Below are 19483 nucleotides of genomic sequence, written 5' to 3'. Positions count from 1 at the left end.
TCTCGACCCCAGCCCTCTCCCCCGTCCTCCCCCGTCCCGCCCCCGATACCCCCTACAACCTCTGCTCTAAGAACACTTGTAGACACGGCTGGGCGTCCCGCGTGGAGAATGTGGGGTTAGAGATGGTGCGGTTTCTGCGGCGGCGGCCCGGGACACGCTTGGAAAAGGGCGGGGTGGGGGGCTGAAAGTGTCGAAAGGGAAAGGGTGGTTCAGCGGGGACGTGGTTGGGGTGGGGGTGGGGGGGCAAGATGGCGTGAGCCCGATTCTCACTGTGGGGCGGGGGTGGCGGAGGTGGAGGAGGGAGGGCTACGATCGCCCCCACCACTCTCGGCGCGGGCGCTGGCGCATGCGCGCTCGGCCAGGTGGCGCGCGGTCTCCTTTCCTGAGCCAGCCACTTCCGCCACACTCGCTGGGGGCGGGGCTTCGCGGCGCGCTCCTGCTGCCGCTTTCCCTGAGGCCGTGGTGCTTTGATCGCCTGGCCGGCGGGCGGGCGACCCCGAGCCACGCCGCGGCCTTTTTAGGACGAGGGCTGCTGGGAGAGGGGTGGGGATGAACAGAACTGGAGGATGTTCAGGGCCATTCCTTTAAGAATGAGCTGAGAGGGCTGGCGTTTTCGAGGGACGGAGGAAGTTTATTTTCAACTTCAGGGCAGAGATTGGCCTCTAACGGTTTCCTTCAGAATTGAGATGAACCGGAGTCCCAGCGGGACTGTGCCTTTAGGATGGTGCAGGGAAATGGAAAGATCAGAAAGGCTTGCTTCCCCAGAGGACCGCTCACGGTGCCGGTGTGAGGACAGGGGACAATTTCTGAGACAGTGAAACATCCGGTCTTCCGCCGGCTCCCGCGTATCACCACTCCATCCTTCCCGTACAGGCAGTGGAAGATGATACCCCGCAGCGACTTTTCCCCCATTCCTCATTTTAACATTTAACGACTACGTTTTGATTGAAACCTTTTTGCTATTTCAAGGCTTCTTGATGTATGATCCTGTATTTATTTTTCCTTAGAATTTTAGCCTGCTTCTCCTTATTTTTAAATCTTGACTCCCACTTTTGAGCTGTACATCCTGTCCTCAGGATTGGTACAGATATATTTCTTTAAATAATACAGTCATAAGAGTGACTTGAGTTGCTTTCTTTATTTTTCAAAGATTTAACTACTAACCTTCCAGTTTTTTAAGCGTTGCTACTTCGGTTAGTTTCTTGCCGGTGAATATTTGTGTTCTGAAATAATCCCTTCCTTCTTCCTATTTGCTTACATTGTTTAAAATAGCAACTTATTTGATTATTTCCTCTGTGGATTGTAGTTGAGTTCTCTGTTAATTTCGTGTTTAGGTCTCTTCAACCTCCCCAATGCTTAAATACTTGCCAAATAATTAAAGTTTCAAAAGAATAAATATGTTTAGGATGTAAAAGCTCACCATAATGTGTAAATCAAGGCTCAGTTCATTGGTAGAAAAAGTGTAGACTTTAAGGGAAAGTAACAGAGAAAATTGTCATAATTTCTTACGAAGGAAGACTGGTTTATAAAATTGTTGAAAAACCCTTTCAAGTACATTAGCAAGAAAATAGAGAATTAAGAGAAATACTAACATTAGATCTACAGAAATATAACCCAAAGGAGATCATTTCAATTAAAATTATGTTCCATCAGTGTTGCCATACTCATATTTTCATGGGAGTTTTACCTGCATCACATGGGGACCAGATATAACCTAGTTTTCAGAACAGTACCCAGACTTTACTCTCAAGCCACTGGTATCTGACCTACAATATGATCACACACAATAGGAAAGGTGTCGGAGAAAAGAAACTAAGTTAAACAAGGTTCTGGTAGAGGGAGCTCAAAATTTCACTCTTAGGAAATTGTGACATGCTGTTCACAAAGATCTTACCTTTGAAGTCACATGAATTATCTTAATGTTCCTACCTCCTGGAATCTGTTAAAATCTATTTTAAAAATTTGGCTTAGCTATAATTTTGTTTGTAGTTTGAGAGCATTCCTGTCCACAGAGTCAAAAATACTTTCCATTCAATTAATACCAAAGATCCTCAGTTATCAATACTACTAAAGTATCTTCATTATAACAATGCTAAAACAATGACACCAGTGCCGATAAGAAAATGTTGATGACTACCAGCTTTCAGAAAAATATGTGATTTCCAAACATGTGGAGAAGACACACCAGGAGACCAAACTGAATTCATCACACCACAAAAAAGTCTTCATCCCTTGAACAAAGCCAGCTGCTACTGTAGACTTTTACATTCCTCTGGCATATTAACCTTAATATAGACTCACTAATGCAAACAGAAAGGAATATATATCTAAGCAAAAATACCTCTTGGCATCTTAAAAGATGACTAGATTAGATAGGTAAGAAAAGAAGCCCTAATCCTCCAAATAATAGCAGAGGCCATGCATACTATGGAACCATCTCTGTGAGAAAGTAACTTCTCCTCCTGTGAATGCCATAGAACAATTCACTTCAGGTGACCTGCAAATTCTTAACTCTTTTGTGACCCATGACTCTTAATTATTTATTAGGATGCTTGTGGAGCCATTTTATCATTTTATCAATTATTTTATCCTTTGCTTAATTTGCTTTTCTAGTGTTTATGTAGTCACCATGGAAATAAACTGCGTAAGACTGCATATTGTTTAGAATTCCATATTGTAATTTTTGCTATAGTCAATTAATTTCCTTATACTAAGAACAGGTTTTCAGTGGCAATCTCACAGTTACCTTGTTTTAATCTTAGAAGAAGTTCTGACCAAAACAGTTATTCAGTTCCGTGGTATCTTGGAGGCTCAGTTTTCATAAGTGTAAAATAAGGCAATCAAGCCAAGTAAAATACAATCTTGTAGCCCTAAAATTCTGTGCTTCTTTTAAATAGGCATGACCAAAAGATGGATCTGAAAGGTGTGCAGAATAGTTTTAGCTTTCATATTTATGCTTCCAAAAATTAAATACGATAATTAGCACCTATTACTAATTCTCAACTCTTACTAACGTTGTCAGACTCTTGCTTTAGGCCAGTTTGGATGTTCAACTATGTGCATTTTAAAAGACCAACAGGGAAAGGTATATATTAATCAAATTTATTGATACACTGGAGGTGTAGCACATAATTATTCATAGTGTAATCAAATTGGCTTCCCAAACCTTCCAATTATATTCATATATTTCAAAGTAGGAAGAGTAGCAAAGTGATGAGAGAAGAAATACTAAAATCAGCTTGTAGAACTGTAATCATGATCCATCCTCTTAGGAAACTCTCATTGCAGGTTTAACATTCCAGGATCTTTTAAAATTAGTGCTTGGCTGCTAGAAAATGATCATGTTTTCAAGATTCCGATGGGAAGAGAATCAGAGAATATCAGGGTTTCATCAGGCCCCTGACCTCTCTAGACTTATGGAAACTTAAGTTGTTCCATTCCCATAGAATCTACTATATAATACCTCTTGTATTGGAAACAAACAACTTTTACATTTCTACCTTTGAAAAATAGGGTCTATTTGTTGAGAGTTAGTAATAGATGCTAATTATCATATTTACTCAGCAATTATTTATGATGGGCCTACCTGGGGTCGCTAGAGTCGGACACGACTGAGCGACTTCACTTTCACTTTTCACTTTCATGCATTGGAGAAGGAAATGGCAACCCACTCCAGTGTTCTTGCCTGGAGAATCCCAGGGACGGGAAGCCTGGTGGGCTGCCGTCTATGGGGTCGCACAGAGTCGGACACAACTGAAGCAACTTAGCAGCAGCAGCAGCATAGTGTGCCTGGCACTATTCTAGGAGCCACAGATATAGCAGTGGACAAAACAAAACTCCATGCCATCATCAAACTCACATTCTAGAAGGAGTTGGACAATAAGCAAAATGAATACTCAAATTATATATTAAAAGGCCATTAGTGTTAGAGGTGGAAAAATTATACAACAGGAAAGAGATTATGGAATGAGATAAAGCACAAAAGGAATAAGAGAATTGTGATTTTTATATTCGACTAGCAGGGTAGGGCTCACTAAGGAAGTGTTATTTGAATAATGACTTGAAGAACGTGAAGGCGGTACCTGTAGTTGTTTAAAGAAAGAGAATTCCAGACCATGAGGACAATGCACGCGAAGGCCCTGAAGTGGGAACAGGGTTGGTAAGTTGCAGGAATGTCCAGAAGGCCATTTTAACTGAAGAAGAGTGACCCAGAAAGAAGAATAACATAATATGAGGTCATAAAGGAACCAATGCATGACTCTCAAGTGTTCTGAGACACTGGAAAAATGACTTTGCCATTAACTGAGATGGAAAGGACTGGGGAGAGAGTATCTTGAGTGTATGTACGAGACCAAGAATCCAATTTTAGGCATAAATAAGTAATGAAGTACAGAGTTTGTATTATCTTTAGCATTTTTGCCATCCTAAGTTCTTATGAAAGTGAAGGAAAGTTTGTACCTCTTTTAATAATAATTCAATTTTTAACCCTGCTCACATAATAGAAGCCCATCTAGACCTGTCTAATATATGTCAAAGAATATTTTATTTTTGCTTCAAGATGTGAGGAAGAATTCCCTGGCAGTCCAGTGCTTAGGACTCTGTGCTTCCACTACAGGGGTCACAGGTTCGATCCCTGGTCAGAGAATCAAGATCCTGAAAGCACATGGCATGGCCAAAATAAAGGAATAAAAGAAAACAATACTTGTTTTTCAGGGGATGAGGAGAGAGGGTCTATCAATACCTGAAAATAAAGTGGAGAATTCAGTTGAGACAAATATACAGAAACATTCAGTTCGACAAAGTATTTTCATGGAGATATTTAGATGTAAGTAAAACTGGATCTAATTCAGGGAATTGTTTGAGTAACTGTCTCCATTTTCTATTATGCATATACATTTATTTTTCTATGAAATGTGGAAAGAGGGAGGAAAATTAATCTGTACCATGAGTGAAGTAAACCATGGTATAGCTAATGCAACCTGCTGTTCCTAGTTCACATTCTGAAGCTGGATGCAAACCTGTATTGACTAAAGAATGCTCAGATCAATTGCTAGTGACCAGGAGTGAAAACTGAAAGTGTTACCTGCTCAGCCATGTCCGACTTTCTGCAACCCTGTGGACCGTAGCCCACCAGGCACCTCTGTCCGTGGAATTCTCCAAAGAGAATACTAGAGTGTGTGGCCATTTCCTTCTCCAGGGGCTCTTCCTGACCCAAGGATAGAACCCAGGTCTCCTGCATTGCAGGCAGATTCTACCATCTGAGCTATCAGGGAAGCCCAGTGACCAGGGGTTTATATCAAAAATTTAATCAAGTTAATTTACTTTTATTTTTAGTCTTTCATGGATGCAGCAGAAGCTATATCCTCTTTCCAGAGTATACTTAAACTCATTAACCCAAAAAATACGGGCTTCTATGCCACCCTAATCCTAACACTAAACTTTCCCACTGGCTCAGCTGTAAAGAATCTGCCTGCGGGAGACCTGGGTTCAGTCCCTGGGTTGGGAAGATCCCCTGGGGGAGGGCATGGCAACCCACTTCAGTATTCATGTCTGGAGAATCCCATGGACAGAGGAGTCTGGCGGGCTACAGTACATACGGTCCCAAAGAGTCAGGCAATACTAAAGCAACTGAGCACACATATGCCACTTATTAGTATAATAATTTGTATTGAGAATGATATAAACTTCAGAGTTTTGTTGTGATGATTGCCTGAAAATGTACATAAGATGTCTGGCACATAATAAGCCCTTAATATGTCTTCTTTTTCATTATTACTATTAAGAAGATGGATGACTCAAAAAACCCAGTTTTGAAAAGTGAATAATAGTTGAACAAAATGAAAAAGGGTAATTTAGGCAAAGGGAGTAACATAAGCAAAGCCAATGTGTTAGAGGGAATTGCAACCCGTCCAGCACACTGGGATCACAGTGTGTAAAAATGGGAGCCAGAAACTTGGGAGGGGACAAATCAGAGAAAGTCTTGGGCGTTGTTTTATGGAATTTGGACTTTATCTGATAAAAAATGGGGAAACTTGGAAATACGTATTTTAATGACATTATTAAATTTGCCTGTTACGAGGTTGGCAGTGATGTGCAAGAAATATTGGAAGGGTGAAAAATTGGAAGAAGTTAATTCAAGAAAGAGATGATATAGGCTAGAGCTATGTCAGTGGACTAGGAAATGATAGAACATGACGGATGGAAGAAATACTAAGGAAGTAGAATATAGAGGACCAAAATATAACTAACTGGTAAGATATCAGGATGGAGGTAAGCCACAAGAAATAGAATGATTCCAAATTTCCTCAAGTTACCGAGAGGCAAGTTAGTCATGTTAAGTGTAAGGTGACCATATGAAATCGCAGGTAGCTATAAAGCAGTAGCCAACTGGACACTTCAGACAGAGTGGTGGAGATAGAAGCCAAAATCAAGTCTGGAGTTCAAGAGGGTAGATGCCCATTGGGAAACAGTAGCACACAGTACGTAGCATTCCACACATGTCACTTAGATGTGGAATTTAGCCCTGTACCAGCTTTGGCCTGAAAACGTTCTCCTAAAGGATCTGTGGACACAACTGAAGCCAAGAGAGACAATGAAATGCCCAGAAGAGTACGCATAGAACAAAGACTGGATTCTACACACCCACATTCAGTAGGACAGGGAGAGGAAGAACTCATGAAGTACACTAAGGAAGCAGTGTTGTCATGGAAACCAGGAGGGCCAGGAGTTTTAAAGAGAGATGAACAGTACTAAAATGAGTTAGTTGGATTTAGCCCGTTCAAAACGACGTTTGGCAAAGCAGCTCCAATACAGTGGTAGGATTCATAATTTGTGCTCTCTCAGTCATGTCCGACTCTTTGCAACCCCTGGACTGTAGCCCTCCAGGCTCAGCAGCTCTAGGCAATAAGACAGGAGCAGTTTGCCATTTCCTCTTCCAAGGGATCTTCCTGACCCAAGGATCAAACTCTTAGTCTCCTGGGTCTCCTACAGTGGCAGATGGATTCTTTACCACTAGTGCCACCTAGGAAGCCCCTAGTAGGATATGTGGGAAGTCTCTGATAGGATTAGAAATTTGATTGTGGTGACTTGAAAAAGGAAGAGTAGATAAGGAAGTTGAGAATTCAACTGTGTTATTCTTTCCAAGAACTTGGACAGTGAAGAAGCAAGAGAGTAGAGAAATATTCGAGGTCACAGAATAGATTTTTTTTAAGTTCAAGACCTTGAGTTTGCTCAAAAACTTTGGAGAAGATATCAGTAAAGAGGTTGAACACTTGATGTAGAGGAGGGACAATGGCAAAAATATCTGGGACATAAAGATGACAGTAGAACCTGGAAGAAATGGGAAGGTTTTTTTTTTTTTTTTTTAATTTTTATTTTATATTGGAGTATAGTCAATTAACAATGTTGCCATGGTTTCAGGTGCACAGCAAGGGGACTCAGCCATACATATACATGTGTCCATTCTCCCCCACACTCTCCTCTAAACAGGAAGGTGTTTTTCTTTTTTCTTTTTTTTTTACCTTTTTATTTTGTACTGCGGTATAGCTGATTAACAATGTTGTGATAGTTTTCAGGTGAACAGCTAAGGAATTTAGCCATACGTATACACGTATCCATTCTCCCCCAAACTCCCCTCCCATCCAGGTTGCCACATTCAGCAGAGTTCCATGTGCTATGCAATAGGTCTTGGTTTGTTATACATTTTAAATAACAGTGTGTACATGTCTATCCCAAACTGCATTAACTGTCCCTTCCTCCAAGAAACCATAAATTCCAAACAGGAAGTTTTTTTTTTTAATTTATTTTTTTACTGAAGGATAATTGCTTTACAGGATTGTCTTCTTTTCTGTCAAACCTCAACATGAATCAGACATCAGTTCAATTCAGTTCAGTCACTCAGTCATGTCTAACTCTGCGAACGCATGCACCACAGCACGCCAGGCCTCCCCGTCCATCACCAAATCCTGGAGTCCACCCAAACCCACGTCCATTGTATTGGTGATGCCATCCAACCATCTCCTTCTCCTCCTGCCCTCAATCTTTCCCAGCATCAGGGTCTTTTCCAATGAGTCAGCTCTTCTCATCAGGTGGCCAAAGTATTGGAGTTTCAGCTTCTACATCAGTCTTTCCAATGAACACCCAGGACTGATCTCCTTTAGGATGGACTGGTTGGATCTCCTTGCAGTCCAAGGGACTCTCAAGAGTCTTCTTCAACACCACAGTTCAAAAGCATCAATTCTTTGGCGCTCAGCTTTCTTTATAGTCCAATTCTCACATCCATACATGACCACTGGAAAAACCATTGCCTTGACTAGACAGACCTTTGTTGGCAAAGTAATGTCTCTGCTTTTTCACATGCTGTCTAAGTTGGTCATAACTTTCCATCCAAGGAGTAAGTGTCTTAATTTCATGGCTGCAGTCACCATCTGCAGTGATTTTGGAGCCCAAAAAAATAAAGTCAGCCACTGTTTCCCCATCTATTTGCCATGAAGTGATGGGACCAGATGACATGATCTTAGTTTTCTGAATGTTGAGCTTTAGGCCAACTTTTTCACTCTCCACTTTCACTTTCATCAAGAGGCTCTTTAGTTCTTCTTCACTTTCTGTCATAAGGGTGGTATCATCTGCATATCTGAGATTATTGATATTTCTCCCGGCAATCTTGATTCCAGCTTGTGCTTCATCCAGCCCAGCATTTCTCATGATGTACTCTGCACAGAAGTTAAATAAGCAGGGTGACAATATGCAGCCTTGACGTACTCCTTTTCCTATTTGGAACCAGTCTGTTGTTCCATGTCCAGTTCTAACTGTTGCTTCCTGACCTGCATATAGGTTTCTCAAGAGGCAGGTCAGGTGGCCTGGTATTCCCATCTCTTTCAGAATTTTCCACACAGTAATCATACATCCCCTCCGTTCTGAACCTCCCTCCTTCTCCCTTTCCATATCACCCCTCTAGGTTGATACAGAGCCCCTGTTTCCTGAGCCATACAGCAAATTCCCGTTGCCTGTCTCTTTTACATATGGTAATGTCAGTTTCCATGTTACTCTTCCCATACATCTCACCCTCTCCTCTCTTCTCCCAATGTCCATAAGTCTATTCTCTATGTCTGTTTCTCCACTGCTGCCGTGTAAATAAATTCTTCAGTACCATTTTTCTAGATTCCATATATATATGTTCAGTTCAGTTCAGTTCAGTCACTCAGTCGTGTCTGACTCTTTGCAACCCCATGAATCGCAGCACACCAGGCCTCCCTGTCTATCACCAACTCCTGGAGTTCACCCAAACTCATGTGCCTCAAGTCAGTGATGCCATCCAGCCAAAATATATGTTAGAATACAATATTTATCTTTCTCTTTCTGACTTACATCACTCTGTATAATAGGTTCTAGGTTCATCCACCTCATTAGAACTGACTCCAATGTGTTCCTTTTTATGGCTGAGTAATATTCCATTTAAGGGCCTAGATCTGATAGATAGAGTGCCTGATGAACTATGGAATGAGGTTTGTGACATTGTACAGGAGACAGGGATCAAGACCATTCCCATGGAAAAGAAATGCAAAAAAGCAAAATGGCTGTCTGGGAAGGCCTTACAAATAGCTGTGAAAAGAAGAGAAGCAAAAAGCAAAGGAGAAAAGGAAAGATATATATAAAAAAAAAAAGGAAAGATGTAAACATCTGAATTCAGAGTTCCAAAGAATAGCAAAAAGAGATAAGAAAGCCTTCTTCAGCGATCAATGTAAAGAAATAGAGGAAAACAACAGAATGGGAAAGACTACGGATCTCTTCAAGAAAATCAGAGATACCAAAGGAACATTTCATGCAAAGATGGGCTCGATAAAGGACAGAAATGGTATGGACCTAACAGAAGCAGAAGATATTAGGAAGAGATGGCAAGAATACACAGAAGAACTGTACAAAAAAGATCTTCACAACCCAGATAATCACGATGGTGTGATCACTCACCTAGAGCCAGATATCCTAGAACGTGAAGTCAAGTGGGCCTTAGAAAGCATCACTACAAACAAAGCTAGTGGAGGCGATGGAATTCCAGTTGAGCTATTCCAAATCCTGAAAGATGATGCTGTGAAAGCGCTGCACTCAATATGCCAGCAAATTTGGAAAACTCAGCAGTGGCCACAGGACTGGAAAAGGTCAGTTTTCATTCCAATCCCAAAGAAAGGCAATGCCAAAGAATGCTCAAACTACCGCACAATTGCACTCATCTCACGCGCTAGTAAAGTAATGCTCAAAATTTGCTCCAAGCCAGGCTTCAGCAATATGTGAACCGTGAATTTCCTGATGTTCAAGCTGGTTTAGAAAAGGCAGAGGAACCAGACATCAAATTGCCAACATCTGCTAGATCATGGAAAAAGCAAGAGAGTTCCAGAAAAGCATCTATTTCTGCTTTATTGACTATGCCAAAGCCTTTGACTGTGTGGATCACAATAAACTGTGGAAAATTCTGAAAGAGATGGGAATACCAGACCACCTGACCTGCCTCTTGAGAAATTTGTATGCAGGTCAGGAATGGACATGGAACAACAGACTGGTTCCAAATAGGAAAAGGAGTATGTCAAGGCTGTATATTGTCACCCTGCTTATTTAACTTATATGCAGAGTACATCATGAGAAACGCTGGACTGGAAGAAACACAGGCTGGAATCAAGATTGCCGGGAGAAATATCAATAACCTCAGATATGCAGATGACACCACCCTTATGGAAGAAAGTGAAGAGGAACTAAAAAGCCTCTTGATGAAAGTGAAAGTGGAGAGTGAAAAAGTTGGCTTAAAGCTCAACATTCAGAAAACGAAGATCATGGCATCTGGTCCCATCACTTCATGGGAAATAGATGGGGAAACAGTGGAAACAGTGTCAGACTTTATTTTTCTGGGCTCCAAAATCACTACAGATGGTGACTGCAGCCATGAAATTAAAAGACGCTTACTCCTTGGAAGGAAAGTTATGACCAACCTAGATAGCATATTCAAAAGCAGAGACATTATTTTGCCAACAAAGGTTCGTCTAGTCAAGGCTATGGTTTTTCCTGTGGTCATGTATGGATGTGAGAGTTGGACTGTGAAGAAGGCTGAGCACCGAAGAATTGATGCTTTTGAACTGTGGTGTTGGAGAAGACTCTTGAGAGTCCCTTGGACTGCAAAGAGATCCAACCAGTCCATTCTGAAGGAGATCAGCCCTGGGATTTCTTTGGAAGGAATGATGCTAAAGCTGAAATTCCAGTACTTTGGGCACCTCATGCGAAGAGTTGACTCATTGGAAAAGACTCTGATGCTGGGAGGGATTGGGGGCAGGAGGAGAAGGGGACGACAGAGGATGAGATGGCTGGATGGCATCACTGACTCGATGGACGTGAGTCTGGGTGAACCCTGGGAGTTGGTGATGGACAGGGAGGCCTGGCGTGCTGCGATTCATGGGGTTGCAAAGAGTCGGACACAACTGAGCGACTGAACTGAACTGAACTGAACTGAGGGTTAGTTTTCTGGTAGTCTAGGGTCTTGGAGGCAGTGCTCCCACTCCAAAGGCTCAGGGCTTGATCTCCATTTCAGCACTGAGGGAATCTGGAAATAATTTCTGTCCTTTTGGTTTTGTAGTCCATGAATTGGGCCAAAGTGTCAGTTCTTAAGTTGAATTTCCATTTCTATGGTTATTTTCTCTTTCGGCACTGCTGCGTAAATGTAATTTTGCTGCAATGGAAGCACTGGTTTAAGTAGTTGGGGAGTCCTGTGGGATTAAGTTAGAGCTGGCATTGTGGTACACTTCTCAGATATAAGAGTTGATAGCCTTGGAGGATCCCAGTGAATGGCTTGTATATGAGTGCCTATTAGGGGCAGCTCTTAGTTTTCGTTACTTTGTCAAAAATCTCGTTACTCTCCTTAAGACTGCCTCTTTGACAGCAAGGTATCACTCACTTGTCCGTCCACACCTCCTCATTCCCCAAGCCTCTGCACCTTGCATTCTCACCTCCACAGCCGAATCCCCGCTGCAAGCTCCACTCCTAAACAGGAAGTTTTTGATCAAAAGTCCAGGAAGTGGAATGAACCTTAAAATAGAAAAGGATTAACTGGAAGAAAAGAACAAGAACTTGAGGCAGTTCATACCAATGACCCCAATTTTGAGATTCCCTAATATTTGAAAATAACTTCTACAGAACTTGTGACTTCCCCCAACTAGAAAGCAAGTGATAAAGCAAAAACTAGGCTACTCAACCATATTCTAGTCATTTTTTAGTTACATTTTTCATATCATAGTGTAATATATTTATTCAGAACAATATCCTTCAAGATTTAAAAACTCTGCTGGTTTCTCTCTGGAAATGGATGTCATACGTGATTAAAAAATCTGAACCAAGAGAATATTTTGTTTCAAGTTTTACCAAGAGAATTCTGTTAAAAATTTTTGCTTCTCTACTCAATTTCTGCTTTTATATTAGAAATAAAATTGTTCTTAACTCAGTCAAAAGTATTCAGTAACTCACTGTATAGCAGCAGTTCTCAAGTATGCTCCTGCAATAATCATCCCATTCTAATTAATGGTAGATGGGGAGAAAGCATACAAATTGAATTTTCTCAATTTTAAGTTATTCTTCCATAAATTTTTCTTAACCTTTTGGCCCTTGTAACTGATTATTTTGCAAAAAGAAGTGCTAATAGGTTACAAAATAAGTGAACAAATAGTAAAGTAATATTAATAAAACTTGAAGTTAGCCAGTCATACTTCATTCAATAATTTGTCTATAATTGGACACATGTTCATGGTTATAATTTTTATACTGCATACCAAAAATACAGTCCATTTCTACTACCATTGTTCCAACAGTGTTGCCTTTGCTCAAATACTTGGAACCTAACTTAGAACTACTTTTGGGATCTGGAGAGATGTTCTTTTGAATACCTTAAACAATGGGAAAGCCAACAGTCACAATCTGGAAGAATCTTAAAAACTTATTTTATAGCCAAGTAGGTAGGTGGGTGATAAGGCTGATTTATCCAGATGTGCCTTGCTTTAAGAAATATGAGGCTCCCCTGGTGGCTCAGTGGTAAAGAATCTGCCTCTCAATGCAGGAGACGCAGGTTTGATTCCTGGGTCAGGAAGATACCATGTGTCATGGGGCAACTAAATCCATGCACCACAGCTATTGAGACTGTGCTCTAGAGCCTGGGAGTTGAAACTACTGAGCTCAGTCCCCCTAGAGCCAGTGCTCAGCAACAAGAAAAGCCACTGCAATGAGAAACCCACTCACCAGAGCTAGAGAAAAGCCCTCTCAGCAATGAAGACCTAGCACAGCCAAAAATAAATACATACATAAATAAAACATTTTAAAAAGAAATATGACATCATATGTGGAAATCCATATGTACAATCTATAGGTGCACAGAGCAGATGACAATGAGGTGTTTCTGTAAGTACTGATAAGACTAATCTCTGAAAGTTTGTTTGTACAATAAACAACTAGCAGATCACAGAAGGGATATAAATCAACACAAGCCTTAATTGTAACCTGACTACAATACCAGATCCGAAAATAGGTTAGTAAGTTTCAAAGCACAGAAAAAGCAGAATTAGAATTAGAAATTGGCATAGCATATTTTTATATGGTGGAGGTGAATGGGAAAAGAGAAACGAGTCAGGCTATCAGAGTCCTAACATCATTCAAGGAAACCAATTAGGTAGCTAACTCCTCTTATCCTGATTCTGTTATGATCAGCAATCTTTGGATATTGTTCCAAATAATATTATGATCAAGCTGATTGTTGTTGTTCAGTCACTCAGTTGTGTTCAACTCTTTGCGACCCTGTGGACTGGAGCATACCAGGCTTACCTGTCCTTCACCGTCACTGCTCAAACTCATGTCCACGGAGTTGGTGATGTCATCCAACCATCTCAGTCTCTGTCGTCCCCTTCTCCTCCTGTCTTCTATCTTTCCCATCATAAGGGTCTTTTCCAATGAGTCAGCTCTTCCCATCAGGTGGCCAAAGTATTGGAGCTTCAGCTTCAGCTAATAGGATCAAGCCGATAGTATGGTTCATTCCAACCAGCAGTTATATTTCCTCACTACAAATTGATAACTCAGCATTTCAGTTTTAATGCTGGTCTTATTTGAGTCAGGGTGAGTCAGCTTGGAAACAGGGATAATGTTACCTGGTAAGGGTCGGGACCAAACCCCAAACTCCACAACTCTACAGTGAGAGGCTCAGACAGCCCTCCTTGGCAGCACCCCAACCTGGAACCCTGCCTTCCTTCTGAACAACTTCAGGAAACAGATAAATTAGCATGTGCTTATTCACTTCATAAAAGGATCAGTTGCTTTATGAAAATATTTTAAAGCCCAAGGAACTTAAAGTGGATGTTATTCAGTCACTGAGAAATGACTTCTGAGTTCACTCAGAAATTCTTTAACCTTCACATAACTAGTCTTGATGGTGCAGTGGGATTGAAATGAGAATGTATTCAACAGTCGCACATTTGAGAAGTTCAGCCGTTAAAGAAAGGAAGGAAACAAGATGGAAGACGGAAACGGTTATGGTGCAAGTGGAAAGAGTTTTGGTTCTTTTTTTTTTGGGGTCTCCCCCTCATGTAAAGGACATTAGATTAGGAAAAAAGAAAGAAGGAGCTGACAGAAACCTGTGAGATAGCCATTGAGTAGATGAAGTGGAATTCAGGCTCCCTAAGAAGATTGGGTTTGTGTGGCAAAGGATGCAGGCATATCTCTTCTCTGGGAATAACTCCTTCAAAATTCCTCTGAAATATTAATATAATATTTAGGCACTTCTTCTAAATGCGTAGCTTTATTACTAGAGAATGGCTTTAGACTCTCTTTTCTCTGATCAGGTATCTCTCAGCTTTTTATTTTCCAAATGTGATTTAAGTTTCTCTCACAGTTAAAAGAGGAAGAAAGGTGTGATTCCTGTCCTAGAGGAACTTACCCCCTAACAGGAGAAATGGATTTGTAAACAAATCATTTGGGGTTTCATAAAGGTGGAGCATGCTATGGGACCAATGAGTTTTACTTTTTAAATATATAAAGAATACTTTAAAACTATTTAATCCACTCGATTAGAGGCTTTTGTCTTTCCCAGCTTCCAGTCTTAACCTGCAGGTCTCAGTGTAGTTAATAGTTAAGCTTTTACAGATAAGTCCAATCAGTTAAATAGCAAGCAAGTCATTTGCTTCAACAGGATAAACAGAACTACACACTCTAGTGAAAGTCGCTCAGTCGTGTCCGACTCTTTGCCACCCCGTGTACTGTAGCCTACCAGGCTCTTCTGTCCATGGCATTCTCCAGAGAATAATGGAGATTGAACTCAGGGATTCAGGGATTGAACCCTGGTCTCCCGCACCGCAAGTAGATTCTTTACCGTCTAAGCCACCAAGGAAGCCCACATACACTAAGGGATTCAGAATTATGTTATTGGGCTTTCCCTAGAGATCAGTTGGTAAAGAAGCTGCCTGCAATGCAGGAGACCTGGGTTCGATCCCTGGGTCAGGAAGATCCCCTGGAGAAGGAAATGGCAACCCACTCCAGTATTCTCGCCTGGAGAATCCCACGGACAGAGGAGCCTAGCAGGCTACAGTCCATGGGGTCACAAGAGTCGGACAGGACTTAACTACTAAACCACCACCACAATCCCTGTCTTCAAGAGATCTGCAGTTCATTTGGAGAGCTAAAGCTAATAGAGCATTTTATTTTTTGTTGTTTATATTTAAATATAATTTCCTTATTAAAGGGGGAAATAATTTGGCTGTACAGCCCCCTGCGACAATTCTAACATATTCTCCAGACAGGAGAGATTTTAGGTCAGTGGAGGGGAAGTCAGAAGAAAAAGAAGGGAAACCAAGTAGTTGTCATATTAATTAGAAAAAACAAAACAAAAAAATCCTTTACACTTTGGATCCATGCTCCAATCTCCCTTTGATTATCTGCAGTGTGATTACAATATACCTAGGTGTAGATTTGGGGATGGGGTGCTAATTCTTCTGCTTGGTGTCCTCTGAGATTGCTGTGGTTGGTCTGTGGTTGGTGTCTGTCATTAATTTTAGAAACTGCTCAGCTATTATTCAAGTATTTCTTTAGTCTCTCTCCTTGATCCTTCTTTTTCTGGTTTTCCCATCACAGTTATGTCACATCTTTTCTCCTTGTCCCACAGTTCTTGGATACTCTGTCTTAATTTTTTCATTCTTTTTTTTCTCTTTGTTTTTCAGTTTTGCAAGTTCCTAGTGACATATTTTCAAGCTTACTGAAATCTTTGTCTGTTCTGCTGAGCCCATTAAGGGCAGTTTTCATTTTGATTGCAGTGTTTTTTAATTTTTTTTTATTTCTAACAATTCTTTTTTAATCTTTCTTAGCATTTCCATTTTCCGACTTACATTAACTATCGGAACTTACACTGTAGTCCACTTTTTCCGTTATAGCCCTTAGTGTATTAATCATAGTTATTTTAAATTCCCAGTCTAATAATACCAAAAATATCTTTGTCATATCCAGATGCCATATCTTTGTCTGGTTCTGATCCTTGTTTTATCTCTTCAGATTGAATTTTTAGCCTTTTAGTGCTCCTTGGAATTTTCTGCTGAAAGCAAGACATGATGTACTGGGTAAAAGTAAGTGAGGGCATTCAGTGTATGAAGTTTTCTGTTTAGCTAGGAGTTAGGTTGTGTTCACTGGTGCTGCAACCATAGTGTTAGAGGCTAAAATTCCTCTAGGGTCTTTATTTTTGGATCCCCAAGAGATGCCTTCTTCAGCAGGGTCTGAGGCTTGCAGTTCTTTGAGTTGTAATTGTTTAACTGTATGTTTGTGTGTGGTCATTCATGTCCGACTCCTTCTATCCGTGGGATTCTCTTGAGCCCATGTCTCCTGCACTGGCAAGCGGCTTCTTTACCACTTGAGCCACCTAGGAAGTCCTATAGCCTATGATTACATTTCAGGTTTTCAGTGAGCCTGTGTCCCTAGGCTGTGACCTTCCAGAGAACTCATCTTTTCCTCCCCAGCTTTGCTGCTGTTCAGTTGCTCAGTCGTGTCCGACTCTTTGCAACCCCATGGATTGCAGCACTCCAGGCTTCCCTGTCCTTCAGCATCTGCTAGAGTTTGCTTAAGCTTCTGTTCATTGAGTCAGCGATGCCACCCAGCCATCGCACTCTCTGTTGTCCCCTTCTCCCCTTGCCTTCGGTCCTTCCCAGCATCAGGGTCTTTTTCAATGAGTCAGCTCTTTGCATCAGGTGGCCAAAGTACTGGAGCTTCAACTTCAGCATCAGTCCTTGCAATGAATATTCAGGGTTGATTTCCTTTAGGACTGACTTGTTTGATCCCCTTGCAGTCCAAGGGACTCTCAAGAGTCTTCTCCAGCATCCTACTAAGTAGCTTAGAAGGACTAGAGGGATCTGGAATTGGGTATTTCCCTTCCTCCAGATACACAGCTAGAGGAGGCTGGAATTAGGTATTTCCTTTCCCTCAGGATTTCCCTGGTGGCTAAACTGGTAAAGAATCCACCTGCAATGCTGGAGACCTGGGTTCAATCTCTGGATTGGGAAGATCCTCTGGAGAAGGGGAAGGCTACCTACTCCAGTATTCTTGCCTGGAGAATTTCATGGACTATAGTCTATGAGGTTGCAAAAAGTCAGACATGACTGAGCGACTTTCACTTTCACTTTCCCTCAGGTCAATTAGGCTTTGGTAAAACATTTTATCTTGGGGGTAAGCTAAACCATCTGTCTCTCCAGTGTTTGGGGCAACGGTTTGCCCTGCAACCTCAGTTCTCTGATGGATCTATGAAGAAGTGTTGATTTTCAATTATGTTCAGCTTTTTTCTATTGTTGTGAGGATGGGAGTGACAACTTCCCAGCTCTTTATGTGTCAGACTGGAGACTGGAAGCCTACTGCAATTTCATATATAGAAATAATCTATGAACTGATGTTGCTGTTGTTGTTTAATCACTAAGTCATGTCCGACTCTTTTGGGACCCCCAAGGACTGTAACCAGCCAGGCCCATCTGTCCATGGATTTCCCAGGCAAGAATACTGGAGTGGGTTGCCATTTCCTTCTCTAGAGGATCTTCCCCACCCAGGGATGGAACCCGTCTCTCCTGCATTGGCAGGTGGATTCTTTACCACTGAGGCACCAGGGAAGTCGAGCTTATGAACATTAGCCCCTAATTTCTATCAGTTGAAGCCACTCTAGTATCCAGTGGTAGAAAGACACACTGTTTTATGCTCGGATATAATTTTTAACCTGAATGCTGAGTCTCCCAATCCACTTGAGCTCTATTTACTCAATTGTAAAATGAGGGTAATATTCACTCTTCCTAAATCATAGGCTTGCTGGAGAGTAAAGGAAGACTATATGAGAAAACCTTTGGACAAGAAGGATATGTCACAAAAATTCAATGAAAAAGGAGACAGTTTCTATGGTTCTTTATACTATAGCCTATAAAGGTAAACATTTCAAAAGTCACACACTATTTAACCCAAGAAATTTTTAACCACTATATTAATTATAAAAAGATTATTTGCTTTATGAAACAACTTCTTAATTCAATAATTGCTTTGAAATTAAGATAGAGTTTAAAGCTGAGTAGATATGATCAACTGATGGGTAATTACAAAGCTTTAGTACAGGAAACTCCCATATTCTAATTTATTCCATAATTACATATATGATAATATAAACTTTAATAATATGTATAATTATTATATGTTATTGAATACATTTGTTTAAATATTATATAAAACAAAAAATAGAGTCCATATTAATAAATAAAATATCTGAGATTATCAGTTACATATTCATCTAGGATTTTTTCTTAATGTTTTTAAAAATTTGTTTTTTGTTTTGTTTTATTTTATTTTGATTAGGATTTTAAAATAAATCTTATTGAGGCATAATTTGCATATCATAAAATACACTTATTTTTATTGTATAATTCAATGGTTTTAAGTAAATTTACCATGTTGTGCAACTACCACCATAATTGAGTTTTAGAACATTTCATCACCCCAATAAAATCCTTTATGTGCATTTATAGTTAATCTCTAACCTTAACCCAACTCTGATCCCTACCTGTACCTTGTGCAAAACTTATGCTGTCCCCAAAATGCCTGCACGGTCCAGGAAGTTGATAGTCTTGTGCTCACCTCTAGTTCTGACTTCCCAATTCCACCAGATTTGACTCCTCCCCTTTGGCCTGTATATTCCTTTATCTCAGTTTCTGCATCTATTTACCCTTGGAAGTCAGCCGCTTTTTTGGACTTCTATTATCTAAAAACACCATTCTTACAAGGCCTCTTTGTGTAGAGTGAGCTCTACTAAAGTTAAGGAGACATGAGGAATTACAGGGCTACAACACAGATAACTTAAAATTGAATACAATACATCCCTGTTTTGAAAATGCCTGCAGCTGTACGGTCTGCAATTTACTTTGAAATTCTTTTTTTTTAGAAAGATGAACTGCTGGAGAGATAGAAGGAT

At 40.7% G+C, this 19483-nt stretch overlaps 2 protein-coding genes across 13 annotated transcripts in view; one reads left to right on the top strand and one right to left on the bottom strand.

The window, feature by feature from the left end:
* Positions 1-259, bottom strand: part of SUPT3H (SPT3 homolog, SAGA and STAGA complex component) — a 414689-nt gene extending 414430 nt beyond the window's left edge. For 4 of the 8 annotated variants that reach the window (XM_070361263.1, XM_070361256.1, XM_070361257.1 and 1 more), the window contains exon 1: positions 60-258. The gene's annotated coding sequence lies outside the window, so the exon portion shown is untranslated. Of the gene's footprint in view, positions 1-59 lie in introns of all 8 variants that reach the window. The other 4 variants (XM_070361259.1, XM_070361260.1, XM_005900079.2 and 1 more) reach the window with 2 other exon arrangements.
* RUNX2 (RUNX family transcription factor 2) overlaps positions 1-19483 on the top strand; it is a 232353-nt gene that overhangs the window by 47123 nt on the left and 165747 nt on the right. The gene's annotated exons all lie outside the window — the stretch shown is intronic.

This window comes from Bos mutus, chromosome 23 (assembly GCF_027580195.1).
Source record: "Bos mutus isolate GX-2022 chromosome 23, NWIPB_WYAK_1.1, whole genome shotgun sequence".
In the NCBI taxonomy this organism is placed as follows: domain Eukaryota; kingdom Metazoa; phylum Chordata; class Mammalia; order Artiodactyla; family Bovidae; genus Bos; species Bos mutus.
This window is presented reverse-complemented; position numbering and strand designations above follow the sequence as displayed.